Source organism: Triticum urartu, chromosome 6A (genome assembly GCF_056163025.1).
Source record: "Triticum urartu cultivar PI428250 chromosome 6A, HENAU_Tu73, whole genome shotgun sequence".
In the NCBI taxonomy this organism is placed as follows: Eukaryota; Viridiplantae; Streptophyta; class Magnoliopsida; order Poales; family Poaceae; genus Triticum; species Triticum urartu.
This window is the reverse complement of record NC_141878.1, coordinates 402779603-402797168: the sequence shown is the minus strand read 5'-3', so window position 1 is coordinate 402797168 and position 17566 is coordinate 402779603.

Below are 17566 nucleotides of genomic sequence, written 5' to 3'. Positions count from 1 at the left end.
GCGCCATGCAAACCAACCTTCTCACTTCCACATGCATGCAGGGGATATTAATGTCCTTGGTTGCTAACCCCATCAATTTTGCCTCGATTAGTGTTAGTGGCCCTTTGCAAATTGTAATTTTGATATAATGGTCTTGTGTACAAAAAAATGGAGGTAGTAACTATATTTGACTTCCTTCCCCATTGCGGTGACGTCGACGATATTTTTTTTGGTGGTTTGGCGAAGTGCGTTCGACGGAGAACACCATTGAGGGAGACCACGGTAAGTCGTTCACAAGTGCCTCCTGCAAGCCGAGACAACCGCCTTATTTGCATCCAGGAAGTCCTTTACTAGTACTACTAGGAGTAACTAATGCGGTGAGATGGCTACTCGAAGAAGACGATGGAGAAGCGGAGTCAGCGAAGAGTGAAATGATGGTTGCTTCGTCCGTGCTTTTGTGATTTGACGACTCACTGCTTTGTGATTTGTGATAGAAGGGACAGGGGAGTAGACTATGTGCTCTATACTGTACTACATGCGTACAAGCATGGGAGAAAGAGGAGAGACGTTGCATTTTTCTATTCCTTCAATCAATCAATCAGGGAGCTTCGATTCCATCTTTTTGGCTTTGGCAACACCATCCACAATGGTTCCCATGATGCCAAAAGCTATTTTCACATTTGGCTACACATTGTGGATGCCCTTAACCGAACCACTTGGTTTTGCTCCTGTGTGCTATCTATACAAATCTCAATTATATTGATCTAAAAAATTATAGAATCAAGATTAGTAAAAAGGAGGTGATTTTGCTGCGTGGATGGCGGGGGAGGTTTCTTATTTGAGAAATGCTACATCCACGTAATGGTTTACGTAAAGTTACGAACTAATGTGATGTGGGACTATTTGATTGGATTAAAGGAGAGGATTAGGCCCACCCCACCTGAAAATCAGGGGGCATATATAGATTAGATGGAAAGTATACGTAGCAGCTACGTAGCCCTTTGTAAGTCTAGGATTAGGCTTCTTATTTTCGGAGGACGTTGTCCTGGCGGTTTGCTAACATGCGGTCCCACGTGTCAGTGCTTTACCAAGCCGATCCGCGTCCCACATGAGGAAGAACAATGGCAGAAGCAACACGTGGTTAAGTTGAAGAAGATGAGGGAGAAGCGGATTCAGCAACGAGTGAAATGATGGTTGCTTCGTCCCTCCAACTTAACTGCGCGAAAGATGCAGCTTTGTGATTTGACGCCTCATTGCTCATTACTACGCCGGCGCCATGACTGCGGTGCTTCACCCCGGCTGCTCTGCACTGTATTCTGGTATGGCACGTGGACCCGATAGTTTGATGTACCACATGTCGGCGAAAGGGACTAGAAGATTTATGAAAGTGAGCGCTCCACTCTTACGACGGAGTAGACGACACGACGGCCCAGTGAACTGTCACTTGTACTGTATAGTACTATAGTTTTGTTGTTTCACACGATCCATCGATACAAACCCGATTAAACAGGAAAGGGCGGGATTTTTCCCGCGCGGTAGATGATACTGGCCATACATTTCAAAGGCAATTTTAATGTATGCAAACTAAATAATTATAAGTAACAATATGATATCTAGTAAAACTAAAGACACATATGATTTATTGTGTTAGAGTGTAGTAGTAGTGTTGTATTGCATGGTTGTTAAATGTAACATGCGAGAACGTGTAGAGATGTAGTTTTGGAGGGCCTACAGAGAGAAAAGCGTAATACGGTCACCGAACTTCAGAATAAGCTGATTACGTTCACCATATACGTTTTGCGATGATTATACGGCCACTTGTTCACAGCTCAGCATCGGATTGCACTCTATTGACCGGCCAAATAGTCTGTGTGGCGCCATGTTGACTAGTTAAATTGACCATGTTCGTTGTGGGTCCCACCTGTCAGTTCGCATAGGCAAAAGGTCAGATAAACACAAATTTACGCAGGCGCGACAAGGCTCCAACCCGTGCGCGGGAATCACCTGGTTGTGTATGTGTCTGTCAAGGCCTGATGTGTGCGCATGCACGTGTAGGTTGAGCACTTGAGCGTGAGAGTGTGTGTTGGTCGTGTGGTGTACTGGTGTGCATGCATGCGTGCGTGCGTGCGTGTGAGTGTTGTGTGCGTGCCTGGCTGCATGTGTACGTGTGAGTGTTGCGTGCGTGCGTGGGTGCATGTGTTTGTGTGAGTGTTGCGTGGATGCAGTTCGTGTGCATGCATGCGTGTGTGTATAATCACCACACCAACTCATGTGTGTTAAAACAGACGGCTCAGCATACCAATACAAGGCCACCTTGTCCGCTGTGCCCGCGGTCATGACTTCGAACCACCGTCCAAATATTTTTTTTGTCGTTTGTTTTCATTCTTTCTAACAAGATGCCCGTGCGTTGCATGTAACATCAAGATACATTTGTATGACTTGTTTATCTTGTGAGAGAAAAGGATGAACAAGGGAAGGCCTTATTTGCAAATGTGGAGAGGTGTGTGGGTACCTTTTTGCAAAATTGCCATAGTTTCTTTCCTATTCGTCAGATATAAATCGGACGGCCTATATTGCAGGATGGCAGGCACACCATCATCACCAACTCTGTTTTTTATAAGAGTGTATTTTATGTATTTTATAAGAGTGTAGATGTAGAGTAGATACAAGTCGACAGGTGGGCACGATGGTAGTGAGATAATGTGATGCAACACTAGAGGTGCCACGTGGAGCGTTTAACTGGTCAACTAGTCATGTCATGAGCAAATACAGAGTTGTACAGTGAGCCCGTGACTGCATAATAACCACTAAACGTAAATGGTGACCGTAATGAGTGGATTCTGAAGTCCAATGTACGTATCGTGCTTTCGCTTCAAATACAATGATCATCATTGCATATATCGCGAGAGAAAGATGAAACATGCGTGAATTTTCCGGGGGCTTACTTTTAGAGGACCTGGAGATAGTTTTGTGTGCATACGTGAAAGGGGCGTACAGGGGGTATGTGATGGAGAGAGAGATGCTCTTTGTTTCTCTTTATTATGACTAACTTTGTATATAGTATAAAAATATACAAATTCACAGTGCGGAATAAATATCATTGTGGGCACCATGCAATGCAAATTAGCGTTCGTACTCCTCCATATAACTTTGTAATGTTGTATATATGTAGAAACTCTAAAATAATTTTTTGGCCACACTTTATTCAAAAGGAATGTTGTATGCGAAATAAACGTGAAGAGAGGGCTTTTTAGATCAATGGGGTACGTGATGTAACATGTGTGAATGTGTAGTTGATGCATTTGCGGGGCCTAGAGAGGTGTGTGTGTGTATTACGTATTTGAGAGAGGCATCGATAGAGGGGGGGGCGTGGGAGAGATAGCACGACTAATGAGAGTGGTCTAGAGAGAGAGACGAATATGACGTCACGACAAGAGATTCCATTCCCTTGAGTGTGTGTATGCAAGGGGGGAGGGAATAGAGGCACCAGGAGAAATTTTCTGTATGTGTGGTGTTTGTGTTGGTATGTGTGGGTGTGAGAAGATAATGAGACATGGGGGCAGAGGGTGTGTGATACGTCTCCGTCGTATCTACTTTTCCGAACACTTTTGCCCTTCTTTTGGACTCTAACTTGTATGATTTGAATGGAACTAACCTGGACTGACGCTGTTTTCAGCAGAATTACCTTGGTGTTGTTTTATGTGCAGAAAGCAAATGTTCTCGAAAAGTCCTGAAACTCCACGGAATACCTTAGAAAAAATAATAAAAATCCTCGCCAAAGATGAAGACCAGGGGGGCCACACCCTGTCCACGAGGGTGGGGGGCGCCCCCCCCCCTCCTGGGCGCGCCCCCTACCTCGTGGGCCCCCTGGAAACCCTCCGACACGAATTCCAACTCTATATATTCGCTTCCGGAGAGAAAAAAATCAAAGAGAAGAAATCATCGCATTTTACGATACGGAGCCGCCGCCAAGCCCTAAAACCTCTTGGGAGGGCTGATCTGGAGTCCGTTCAGGGCTCCGAAGAGGGGGATTCGTCGTCGTCGTCATCATCAACCATCCTCCATCACCAATTTCATGATGCTCATCGCCGTGCGTGAGTAATTCCATCGTAGGCTTGCTAGACGGTGATGGGTTGGATGAGATTTCTCATGTAATCGAGTTAGTTTTGTTAGGGTTTGATCCCTAGTATCCACTATGTTCTGAGATTGATGTTGCTATGACTTTCCTATGCTTAATGCTTGTCACTAGGGCCCAAGTGCCACGATTTCAGATCTGAACCTATTATGTTTTCATGAATATATGTGAGTTCTTGATCCGATCTTGCAAGTCTATAGTCACCTACTCTGTGTTATGATCCGGAAACCCCGAAGTGGCAATAATCGGGACCACTCCCGGTGATGACCATAGTTTGAGGAGTTCATGTATTCACTATGTGCTAATGCTTTGTTCCGGTTCTCTATTAAAAGGAGGCATTAATATCCCTTAGTTTCCAATAGGACCCCGCTGCCACGGGAGTGTAGGACAAAAGATGACATGCAAGTTCTTTTCCATAAGCACGTATGACTATATACGGAATACATGCCTACATTACATTGATGAATTGGAGCTAGTTCTGTGTCACCCTATGTTATGACTGTTACATGATTAACCGCATCCGGCATAATTATCCATCACTAATCCGATGCCTACGAGTTTTCCATATATTGGTTTACGCTTATTTACTTTCCCGCTGCTACTGTTACAATCACTACAAAATACCAAAAACATTACTTTTGCTGTCTTTACTTTTGTTGCCGTTACCACCACTATCATATTACTGTGCTACTAAACACTTTGCTGCAGATACTAAGTTTCCAGATGTGGTTGAATTGACAACTCAGCTGCTAATACTTGAGAATATTCTTTGGCTCCCCTTGTGTCGAATCAATAAATTTGGGTTAAATACTCTACCCTCGAAAACTGTTGCGATCCCCTATACTTGTGGGTTATCAAGACCTTTTTCTGGCGCCGTTGCCGGGGAGCATAGCTCTATTCTTTGAGTCACTTGGATTTATATCTGCTGGACACTATGAAGAACTTGAAAGACGCTAAGACAACAATTTATCCCTCAACTACGAGGGGAGGTAAGGAACTGCCATCTAGATCTGCACTTGATTCACCTTCTGTTATGAGTAAGCTAGCGACACCTAAACCTGCTTCTGCTATTCGTTCCGATATGTCGCATGTTATTGATGATGCCACTTCTACTATGCATGATATTTATGATGAAACTGCTTCTATGCCTGATACTACTGTGCCCCTTAGTGAATTTCTTGAAGAACAAATTGCTAGGGCTAGAGAAAGAGAAATTGATGAAACTGAATATGATGATGATAGTGATGATGAAAATATGCCTGTCATTCCTGAAGGTTATCTTTTTGATAAAGATTCTTCTTTAGCTATTTTAGCCTGCAAAGATAGATATGAGCTTAAAAGGTTATTGATTAAATGGAACAAAGAATCACTTAGAGATAAAATGACACCTGATCCTGCTTTTGCAACTTCACCTATATGTGTTCCTGATAAAGATTATGAATTCTCTGTTGATCCAGATATAATTACTTTGGTTGAATCTGATCCTTTTATGGCTATGAATCTGAAACTGTTGTGGCACATCTTACTAAGTTAAATGATATAGCTGCCCTATTCACTAATGATGAGAGATCGCGTTACTTCTATATACTCAAAATATTTCCGTTCTCATTAAAGGGTGATGCTAAGATATGGTTTAATTCTCTTGATCTTGGTTGTGTGTGTAGTCCCCAGGATATGATTTATTACTTCTCTTCTAAATATTTCCCTGCTCATAAGAAACAATCTGCTTTGAGAGAAATATACAATTTCGTGCAAAAGAAGAGAGTCTCCCACAAGCTTGGGGGAGGCTTCTCAAGTTACTTAATGCTTTGCCTGATCATCCTCTTAAGAAACCTGAAATACTTGATATCTTTTATAATGGACTAACCGATGCTTCCAGAGATTATCTGGATAGTTGTGCTGGTTCTCTTTTCAGGGAAAGAACACTGGATGAAGCTGAAATTCTATTGAATAATATGTTGACAAATGAAAATAATTGGGCACCTCCTGAGCCAGCTCCTGCTCCAATTACTGAGCTTATTCCTAAACCAACTCCGAAGAAGAGAGGTGTTCTATTTCTCAGTCCCAAAGATATGCAAGAGGCAAAGAAATCTATGAAAGAAAAAGGTATTAAAGCCAAAGATGTTAAGAATTTACCTCCTATTGAAGAAATACATGGTCTTAATCTACCGCCTGTCGAAGAAACATATGAACTTGATCACTTATTTACTAAAGAACCTCCTGATCCCGATATCTCGACACAGGTAGTAAAGGTAAATTCTCTCTATAGATCTGATGAAGGTGATATCCCTCACTAGAAGTCTGCTAGGCAATGCTTTGATGAGTTTGATAATTTTATTGTCAAACAAGAAAATTTCAATGCTTTTTGGTAGATAATTGAAATATGATTCCGATATAATTAAATACTTGGGTGATTATATGGCTAATATTAGAGGTGAACTTAAACTTGTTAGCAAACATGCTTCTATGGTTACCACTCAAGTAGAACAAGTACTTAAAGCTCAAAAATAATTGCTCCATGAAATGAATAATAAGAAAAATGATTATGCCGTTAGAGTGGCTACTAGAACTGGTAGAATGACTCAGAAACCTTTGTATCCTGAAGGCCACCTAAGAGAATCGAGCAAGATTCTTAGAGAAATAATATTGATGTTCCTAGTTCTTCTAAGAAGAAGAAAAAGAAAAATGATAGAACTGTGCAAACTTCTAGTGAACCTATTGCTGAACCACCTGATAATCCAAATGATATCTCTATGTCTGATGCTGAAACACAATCTGGTAATGAACATGAACCTAGTGAAAATGTTAATGATGATGTTCATGATGATGCTCAACCTAGTAATGATAATGATGTAGAAATTGAACCTGTTGTTGATCTTGATAACCCACAATCAAAGAATCAACGTTATGATAAAAGAGACTTTGTTGCTAGGAAACATGGTGAAGAAAGGGAACCCTGGGTTCAGAAACCCATGCCTTTTCCCCCGAAACCATCCAAGAAGAAGGATGATGAGGATTTTGAGCGCTTTGCTGAAATGATTAGGCCTATCTTTTTACGTATGCGATTGACTGATGTGATCAAAACAAATACTTATGCTAAATATATGAAAGATATCATTACTAATAAAAGAAAGATACCGGAAGCTGAAATTTCCACCATGCTTGCTAATTATACTTTTAAAGGTGGAATACCAAAGAAACTTGGAGACCCCGGAGTACCTACTATACCTTGCTCCATTAAAAGAAAGGGCCAATTCCAGTTCTGCCCCTAACTCGAACCCACTACTCAGTTTTGCCCCTAATTTTCAAGTATGCTCAGTTTTGCCCCTCCGCCGTTAGTGTCACTTATAGAAATGCCCTTTTGCGCCGTTACCGTCCGGTCACAGTACTTTGACCATCTAGAAAAAAAATAGCAAAAAAAATCAAAAAAATATGAAATTTGGTGGGATCGTAGATAGTCATGTCCGCAAGGCGCGTGCACAATTTTGTGTTGGTTGGACACTCTCGGAGCTCGTGGCAAAGGAAAAAAATAATAATTTATGCCTATGAACAGTAAATTCGAAAACAGAATAGCAAAAAAGTTCAAAAAAAATTGAATTTATTTGGCATCAAAGAGGCTTGAGTGCACAAGGTGCTTGCAAGTTTTGGTGATCAAATGACGTACGAGGCGCTCTAGAGAAAAAAACAAAATACTGCATTTTTTCAAAGTTTTTTTGAGCTAAAATTTGTTTTTTTCTCCACGAGCTCCTACGATGTCCAAACACAACAAAAACGTGCACACATCTTGCGAACCTGAATATCTTCAGTCCCACGAACTTTCATATTTTTTTGATTTTTTTCTATTTTTTTGAATTTACTACTCGCATGCGTACAAAATTTATGTTTTCCTTTGACACGAGCTCCCGGAGTGTCCGAACGGCATGAAAATGTGCACGCGCCTTGCGGACATGACTATCTTCGATCCCACCAAATTTCATATTTTTTGATTTTTTTGCTATTTTTTCAGGACGGTCAAATACCTTTGACCGGACGGTAACGGCAGAGAAGGGCATTTCTATAAGTGAAACTAACGGCGAAGGGGCAAAACTGAGCATACCTAAAAATTAGGGGCAAAACTGAGTAGTGGGTTCGAGTTAAGGGCATAGATGTAAATGTCCCTAAAAGAAATTATATTAAAACTGCTTTATGTGATCTTGGAGCCGGTGTTAGTGTTATGCCTCTCTCTTTATAGCGTAGACTTGACTTGAATAAGTTGACACCTACTGAAATATCTTTGCAAATGGCTGCCAAATCAACTGTTATACCTGTCAGTATTTGTAAGGACGTGCCTGTTGTGGTTGCAAACGTTACTAATTTAACGGACTTTGTTATTCTTGATATTTCCGAGGATGATAGTATGTCTATTATTCTTGGAAGACCTTTTTTTAATACTGCAGGGGCTGTTATTGATTGCAACAAAGGCAATGTCACTTTTCATGTTAATGGTAATGAGCATACGGTACACTTTCCGAGGAAACAACCTCAAGTTCATAGTATCAACTCCATTGGAAAAATTTCATCGATTATAATTGGAGGTTTTGAATTTCCTCTTCCTACGGTCAAAAAGAAATATGATATACTTATTATAGGGGATGTGCATATCCCCGTTGAGGTAACTTAGTGTTATTCGAAATTTCTCCAGTTTCATGATTATCGAAATGAGTTTGTTAACAAGACCTGATCAACCTTGTTAGTGGATTCTTTTTGATGAGCATAAGATGGATGAAACTAGAAGCACAACCTTCTGTACCCTCTTTATATTTTCTGTTAATTAGTAGAAATAAAGTAAAAATAGTATTTCTCTGTCTGTTTCCTATCTTATCTGTGCAATATAAAAATATCCCGAAAATAAAAGTCCTCAGAATACCATGCCTATTTAATATGATTTTTTCGGGAATATTTGAGGATTTACTGTGCAAAGATTACCACGGGAGGAGCTGCCACCTGGCCACGAGGGTGGTGTTGGGGAACGTAGCATAAATTCAAAATTTTCCTACGTGTCACCAAGATCTATCTATGGAGTCATCTAGCAACGAGGGAGGAGTGAATCTACATAACCTTGTAGATCGCGCGCGGAAGCGTTCAAGAGAACGGGGTTGATGGAGTCGTACTCGTCGTGATCCAAATCACCGATGATCCTAGCGCCGAACGGACGGCACCTCCGCGTTCAACACACGTACGGAGCAGCGATGTCTCCTCCTTCTTGATCCAGCAAGGGGGGAGGAGAGGTTAATGGAGATCCAGCAGCACAGCGGCGTGGTGGTGGAAGTAGCGGGATTCCAATAGGGCTTCGCTAAGCGCTGCGGGAGGAGGAAGATGTGTCACGGGAGGGAGAGGGAGGCGCCAGGCCTTAGGTTTAGTTGCCCTCCCTTCCCCCCACTATATATAGGGCCAAGGGAGAGGGGGAGGGCGCAGACTTGCCCCTTCCTCCAAGGAAGGGTGCGGCCAAGGGGGGGAGGAGTCCATCCTCCCCAAGGCACCTCGGAGGTGCCTTCCCCCTTTAGGACTCTCCCTTTTCCTCTACTCTTGGCGCATGGGCCTCTTGGGGCTGGTGCCCTTGGCCCATATAGGCCAAGGCGCACCCCCTACAGCCCATGTGGCCCCCCGGGGCAGGTGGCCCCACCCGGTGGACCCCGAGACCCTTCCGGTGGTCCCGGTACAATACCGGTGACCCCGAAACTTGTCCCGATGGCCGAAATAGCACTTCCTATATATAATTCTTTACCTCCGGACCATTCCGGAACTCCTCGTGACGTCCGGGATCTCATCCGGGACTCCGAACAACTTTCGGGTTACCGCATACTAATATCTCTATAACCCTAGCGTCACCGAACCTTAAGTGTGTAGACCCTACGGGTTCGGGAGACATGCAGACATGACCGAGATGACTCTCCGATCAATAACCAACAGCGGGATCTGGATACCCATGTTGGCTCCCACATGTTCCACGATGATCTCATCGGATGAACCACGATGTCAAGGACTTAATCAATCCCGTATACAATTCCCTTTGTCTAGCGGTACGATACTTGCCCGAGATTCGATCGTCAGTATCCCGATACCTTGTTCAATCTCGTTACCGGCAAGTCTCTTTACTCGTTCCGTAACACATCATCCCGTGATCAACTCCTTGATCACATTGTGCACATTATGATGATGTCCTACCGAGTGGGCCCAGAGATACCTTTCCGTCACACGGAGTGACAAATCCCAGTCTCGATTCGTGCCAACCCAACAGACACTTTCGGAGATACCCGTAGTGCACCTTTATAGTCACCCAGTTACGTTGTGACGTTTGGCACACCCAAAGTATTCCTACGGTATCCGGGAGTTGCACAATCTCATGGTCTAAGGAAATGATACTTGACATTAGAAAAGCTTTAGCATACGAACTACATGATCTTTGTGCTAGGCTTCGGAATGGGTCTTGTCCATCACATCATTCTCCTAATGATGTGATCCCGTTATCAATGACATCCAATGTCCATGGTCAGGAAACCGTAACCATCTATTGATCAACGAGCTAGTCAACTAGAGGCTTACTAGGGACATGGTGTTGTCTATGTATCCACACATGTATCTGAGTTTCCTATCAATACAATTATAGCATGGATAATAAACGATTATCATGAACAAGGAAATATAATAATAATCAATTTATTATTGCCTCTAGGGCATATTTCCAACAGTCTCCCACTTGCACTAGAGTCAATAATCTAGTTCACATCGTCATGTGATTAACACTCACAGGTCACATCGCCATGTGACCAACATCCAAAGAGTTTACTAGTGTCACCAAACTAGTTCACATCATCATGTGATTAAGACTCAATGAGTTCTGGGTTTGATCATGTTTTGCTTGTGAGAGAGGTTTTAGTCAATGGGTCTGCAACATTCAGATCCGTATGTACTTCGCAAATCTCTATGTCATCTTGTAGATGCAACTACTACGCTATATTTGGAGCCATTTCAAATAACTGTTCTATTTGGAGCTATTCTAAATTGTTGCTCCATTATACGTATCCGGTATCTCTACTCAGGGCTATCCGGATAGGTGTTAAGCTTGCATCGACGTAACCCTTTACGACGAACTCTTTTACCCCCTCCATAATCGAGAAAATTCCTTAGTCCACTAGTTACTAAGGATAACTTTGACCGCTGTCCTGTGATCCATTCTTGGATCACTCTTGTACCCCTTTACTGACTCATGGCAAGGCACACTTCAGGTGCGGTACACAGCATAGCATACTGTAGAGCCTACGTCTTAAGCATAGGGGACGACCTTTGTCCTTTCTCTCTACTCTGCCATGGTCGAGCTTTAAGTCTTAACTTCATACCTTACAACTCAGGCAAGAACTCCTTCTTTGACTGATCCATCTTGAACACCTTCAAGATCATGTCAAGGTATGTGCTCATTTGAAAGTACCATTAAGCGTTTTGATCTATCCTTATAGATCTTGATGCTCAATGCTCAAATAGCTTAATCCAGGCTTTCCATTGAAAAAACACTTTTCAAATAACCCTATATGCTTTCCAGAAATTCTACATCATTTCTGATCAACAATATGTCAACAACATATACTTATCAGAAATTCTATAGTGCTCCCACTCACTTCTTTGGAAATATAAGTTTCTCATAAACTTTGTATACACCAAAATCTTTGATCATCTTATCAAAGCATACATTCCAACTCCGAGATGCTTACTCTAGTCCTCAGAAGGATTGCTGGGGCTTTGCATACTTATTAGCATCTTTCAGGATTGACAAAACCATCCGGTTGTATCACATACAACCTTTCCTCAAGAAAATCGTCGAGGAAACAATGTTTTTGACATCCTATCTGCAAGATTTCATAAATAATGCAGTAATCGCTAATATAATTCCAACAGACTCTTAGCATCGCTACGGGTGAGAAAGTATCATCGTAGTCAACTCCATGAACTTGTCGGAAAACATCTTAACGACAAGTCGAGCTTTCTTAATGGTGATACTTACCATCATTGTCCGTATTCCTTTTAAAATCCATATGTACTTAACAGCCTTACGACCATCAAGTAGTTCTTCCAAAGTCTACACTTTGTTTTCATATATGGATCCTCTCTCGGATTATATGGCCTCGAGCCATTTATCGGAATCCAGGCCCACCACCGCTTCTCCATAGCTCGTAGGTTCATTGTTGTCTAGCAACATGACTTCCAAGACAGGATTACGTACCACTCTGAAGTAGTACGCATCCTTGTCATCCTACGAGGTTTGATAGTGACTTGATCTGAAGTTTCATGATCACTACAATTGGTGTAGGTGCCACAGGAACAACTTCCTGTGCCCTGCCACACACTAGTTGAAGAGACGGTTCAATAACCTCATCAAGTCTCCACCATCCTCCCACTCAATTCTTTTGAGAGAAATTTTTCCTCGAGAAAGGACTCGATTCTAGAAACAATCCCTTGTTGCTTTCGGATCTGAGACAGGAGGTATACCCAACTGTTTTGGGTGTCCTATGAAGATGCATTTATCCGCTTTGGGTTCGAGCTTATCAGCCTGAAACTTTTTCACATAAGCGTCGCAGCCCAAAACTTCTAAGAAATGACAGCTTAGATTTCTCTAAACCATAGTTCATACGGTGTCATCTCATCGGAATTACGTGGTGCCCCTTTTAAAGTGAATGTGGTTGTCTCTAATGCCTAACCCATAAACTATTGTGGTAATTCGATAAGAGACATCATGGTATGCATCATATCCAATAGGGTGCAGTTATGATGTTCGGACACACCATCACACTATGGTGTTCTAGGCTATATTAGTTGTGAAACAATCTCCACAATGTCTTAATTCTATGCCAAACTCGTAATTCAGATATTCATCTCTATGATCATATCATAGACATTTTATCCTCTTGTCACGAAGATCTTCTACTTCACTCTGAACTTACTTGAACCATTCAATAATTCAGACTCGTGATTCATCAAGTAAATATACTCAACATCTACTCAAATCATCTGTGAAGTAAGAACATAACGATATCCACTACATGCATCAGCACTCATTGGACTGCACACATCAAAATGTATTACTTCCAACAAGTTGCTTTCTAGTTCCATTTTACTGAAAACGAGGCTTTCAGTCATCTTTCCCATGTGGTATGATTTGCATGTCTCAAGTGATTCAAAATCAAGTGAGTCCAAACGGTCCATTTGCATGGAGTTTCTTCATGCATATACACCAATAGACATGGTTCGCATGTCTCAAACTTTTCAAAAACGAGTGAGTCCAAAGATCCATCAACATGGAGCCTCTTCATGCGTTTTATACCGATATGACTTAAGTGGCAGTGCCACAAGTAGGTGGTACTATCATTACTATCTTATATCTTTTGGCATGAACATGTGTATCACTATGATCGAGATTCAATGAACCATTCATTTTAGGTGCAAGACCATTGAAGGTATTATTCAAATAAACAGAGTAACCATTATTCTCTTTAAATGAATAACCGTATTGTGATAGACATAATCCAATCATGTCTATGCTCAACACAAACACCAATCTCGATGGTAGAGGAAGCGTGCGATGCTTGATCATATCAACATTGGAAACACTTCCAACACATATCGTCAGCTCACCTTTAGCTAGTCTCCGTTTATTCCGTAGCTTTTATTTCGAGTTACTAACACTTAGCAACCGAACCAGTATCTAATACCCTGGTGCTACTAGGAGTACTAGTAAAGTACACATTAACACAATGTATATCCAATATACTTCTATCGACCTTGCCAGCCTTCTCATCTACTAAGTATCTAGGGTAATTCTGCTCCAGTGGCTGTTCCCCTTATTACAGAAGCACTTAGTCTCGGGTTTGGGTTCAACCTTGGGTTTCTTCACTAGAGCAGTAGCTGATTTGCCGTTTCATGAAGTATCCCTTCTTGCCCTTGCCCTTCTTGAAACTAGTGGTTTCACCAACCATCAACAATTGATGCTCCTTCTTGATTTCTACTTTTGTGGTGTCGAACATCGCGAATATCTCAAGGATCATCATATATGTCCCTGATATATTATAGTTCATCACGAAGCTCTAGCAGCTTGGTGGTAATGACTTCGGAGAACTATCACTATTTCATTTGGAAGATCAACTCCCACTTGATTCAAGCGATTGTTGTACTCAGACAATCTGAGCACAAGCTCAACAATTGAGCTGTTCTCCCTTAGTTTGCAGGCTAAGAAAATCGTCGGAGGTCTCATACCTCTTGACGTGGGCACGAGCCTGAAATCCCAATTTTAGCCCTCGAAACATCTCATATGTTTCGCGACGTTTCAAAACGTCTTCGGTGCCTCAACTCTAAACCGTTTAACTGAACTATCATGTAGTTATCAAAATGTGTATGTCAGATGTTCGCAACATCCACAGACAACGTTCGAGGTTCAGCACACTGAGCGGTGCATTAAGGACATAAGCCTTCTATGAAGCAATGAGGACAATCCTTAGTTTACGGACCTAGTCCGCATAATTGCTACAATCAACTTTCAACTAAATTTTCTCTAGGAACATAACTAAATAGTAGAACTGAAGCGCGAGCTACGACATAATTTGCGAAGACCTTTTGACTATGTTCAGGATAATTAAGTTCATCTTATGAACTCCCACTCAGATAGACATCCCTCTAGTCATCTAAGTGATTACATGATCCGAGTCAACTAGGCCGTGTCCGATCATCACGTGAGACGGACTAGTCAACATCGGTGAACATCTTCATGTTGATCGTATCTACCATACGACTCATGCTCGACCTTTCGGTCTTCTGTGTTCTGAGGCCATGTCTGTACATGCTAGGCTCGTCAAGTCAACCTAAGTGTTTGCATGTGTAAATCTGTCTTACACCCGTTGTATGTGAACGTTGGAATCTATCACACCCGATCATCACATGGTTCTTAGAAACGAACGAACTGTCGCAACGGTGCACAGTTAGGGGGAACACTTTCTTGAAATTTTAATGAGGGATCATCTTATTTACTACCGTCGTTCTAAGCAAATAAGATGCATAAACATGATAAACATCACATGCAATCAAATAATAGTGACATGATATGGCCAATATCATATAGCTCCTTTGATCTCCATCTTGGGGCTCCATGATCATCTTGTCACCGGCATGACACCATGATCTCCATCATCGTGTCTTCTTGAAGTTGTCTCGTCATCTATTACTTCTACTACTATGGCTAACGCTTTAGCAATAAAGTAAAGTAATTACATGATGTTTAAGTTGACACACAGGTCATAAATAAATAAAGACAACTCCTATGGCTCCTGCCGGTTGTCATACTTATCGACATGCAAGTCGTGATTCCTATTACAAGAACATGATCAATCTCATACATCACATATATCATTCATCACATCCTTTTGGCCATATCACATCACATAGCAAACCCTGCAAAAACAAGTTAGACGTCCTCTAATTGTTGTTTGCATGTTTTACGTGGCTGCTGTGGGTTTCTAGCAAGAACGTTTCTTACCTACGCAAAGACCACAATGTGATATGCCAATTGATATTTACCCTTCATAAGGACCCTTTTCATCGAATCCGATCCGACTAAAGTGGGAGAGACAGACACCCGCTAGCCACCTTATGCAACTAGTGCATGTTAGTCGGTGGAACCAGTCTCACGTAAGAGTACGTGTAAGGTCGGTCCGGGCCGCTTCATCCCACAATGCCGCCGAATCAAGATTGGACTAGTAACGGTAAGCATATTGAACAAAATCAATGCCCACAACTACTTTGTGTTCTACTCGTGCATAGAAACTACGCATAAACCTAGCTCATGATGCCACTGTTGGGGAACGTAGCATAAATTCAAAATTTTCCTACTTGTCACCAAGATCTATCTATGGAGTCATCTAGCAACGAGGGAGGAGTGAATCTACATACCCTTGTAGATCGCGCGTGGAAGCGTTCAAGAGAACGGGGTTGATGGAGTCGTACTCGTCGTGATCCAAATCACCGATGATCCTAGCGCCGAACGGACGGCACCTCCGCGTTCAACACACGTACGGAGCAGCAACGTCCCCTCCTTCTTGATCCAGCAAGGGGGAGGAGAGGTTAATGGAGATCCAGCAGCACAACGGCGTGGTGGTGGAAGTAGCGGGATTCCAACAGGGCTTCGCTAAGCGCTGCGGGAGGAGGGAGATGTGTCACGGGAGGGAGAGGGAGGCGCCAGGCCTTAGGTTTAGTTGCCCTCCCTTCCCCCCACTATATATAGGGCCAAGGGAGAGGGGGAGGGCGCAGCCTTGCCCCTTCCTCCAAGGAAGGGTGCGGCCAAGGGGGGGAGGAGTCCATCCTCCCCAAGGCACCTCGGAGGTGCCTTCCCCCTTTAGGACTCTTCCTTTTCCTCTACTCTTGGCGCATGGGCCTCTTGGGGCTGGTGCCCTTGGCCCATATAGGCCAAGGCGCACCCCCTACAGCCCATGTGGCCCCCCGGGGAAGGTGGCCCCACCCGGTGGACCCCCGGTACCCTTCCGGTGGTCCCGGTACAATACCGATGACCCCGAAACTTGTCCCGATGGCCGAAATAGCACTTCCTATATATAATTCTTTACCTCCGGACCATTTCGGAACTCCTCGTGACGTTCGGGATCTCATCCGGGAGTCCGAACAACTTTCGGGTTACCGCATACTAATATCTCTATAACCCTAGCGTCACCGAACCTTAAGTGTGTAGACCCTACGGGTTCGGGAGACATGCAGACATGACCGAGATGACTCTCCGGTCAATAACCAACAGCGGGATATGGATACCCATGTTGGCTCCCACATGTTCCACGATGATCTCATCGGATGAACCACGATGTCAAGGACTTAATCAATCCCGTATACAATTCCCTTTGTCTAGCGGTACGATACTTGCCCGAGATTCGATCGTCGGTATCCCGATACCTTGTTCAATCTCGTTACCGGCAAGTCTCTTTACTCGTTCCGTAACACATCATCCCGTGATCAACTCCTTGATCACATTGTGCACATTATGATGATGTCCTACCGAGTGGGCCTAGAGATACCTTTCCGTCACACGGAGTGACAAATCCCAGTCTCGATTCGTGCCAACCCAACAGACACTTTCGGAGATACCCGTAGTGCACCTTTATAGTCACCCAGTTACGTTGTGACGTTTGGCACACCCAAAGTATTCCTACGGTATCCGGGAGTTTCACAATCTCATGGTCTAAGGAAATGATACTTGACATTAGAAAAGCTTTAGCATACGAACTACATGATCTTTGTGCTAGGCTTCGGAATGGGTCTTGTCCATCACATCATTCTTCTAATGATGTGATCCCGTTATCAATGACATCCAATGTCCATGGTCAGGAAACCGTAACCATCTATTGATCAACGAGCTAGTCAACTAGAGGCTTA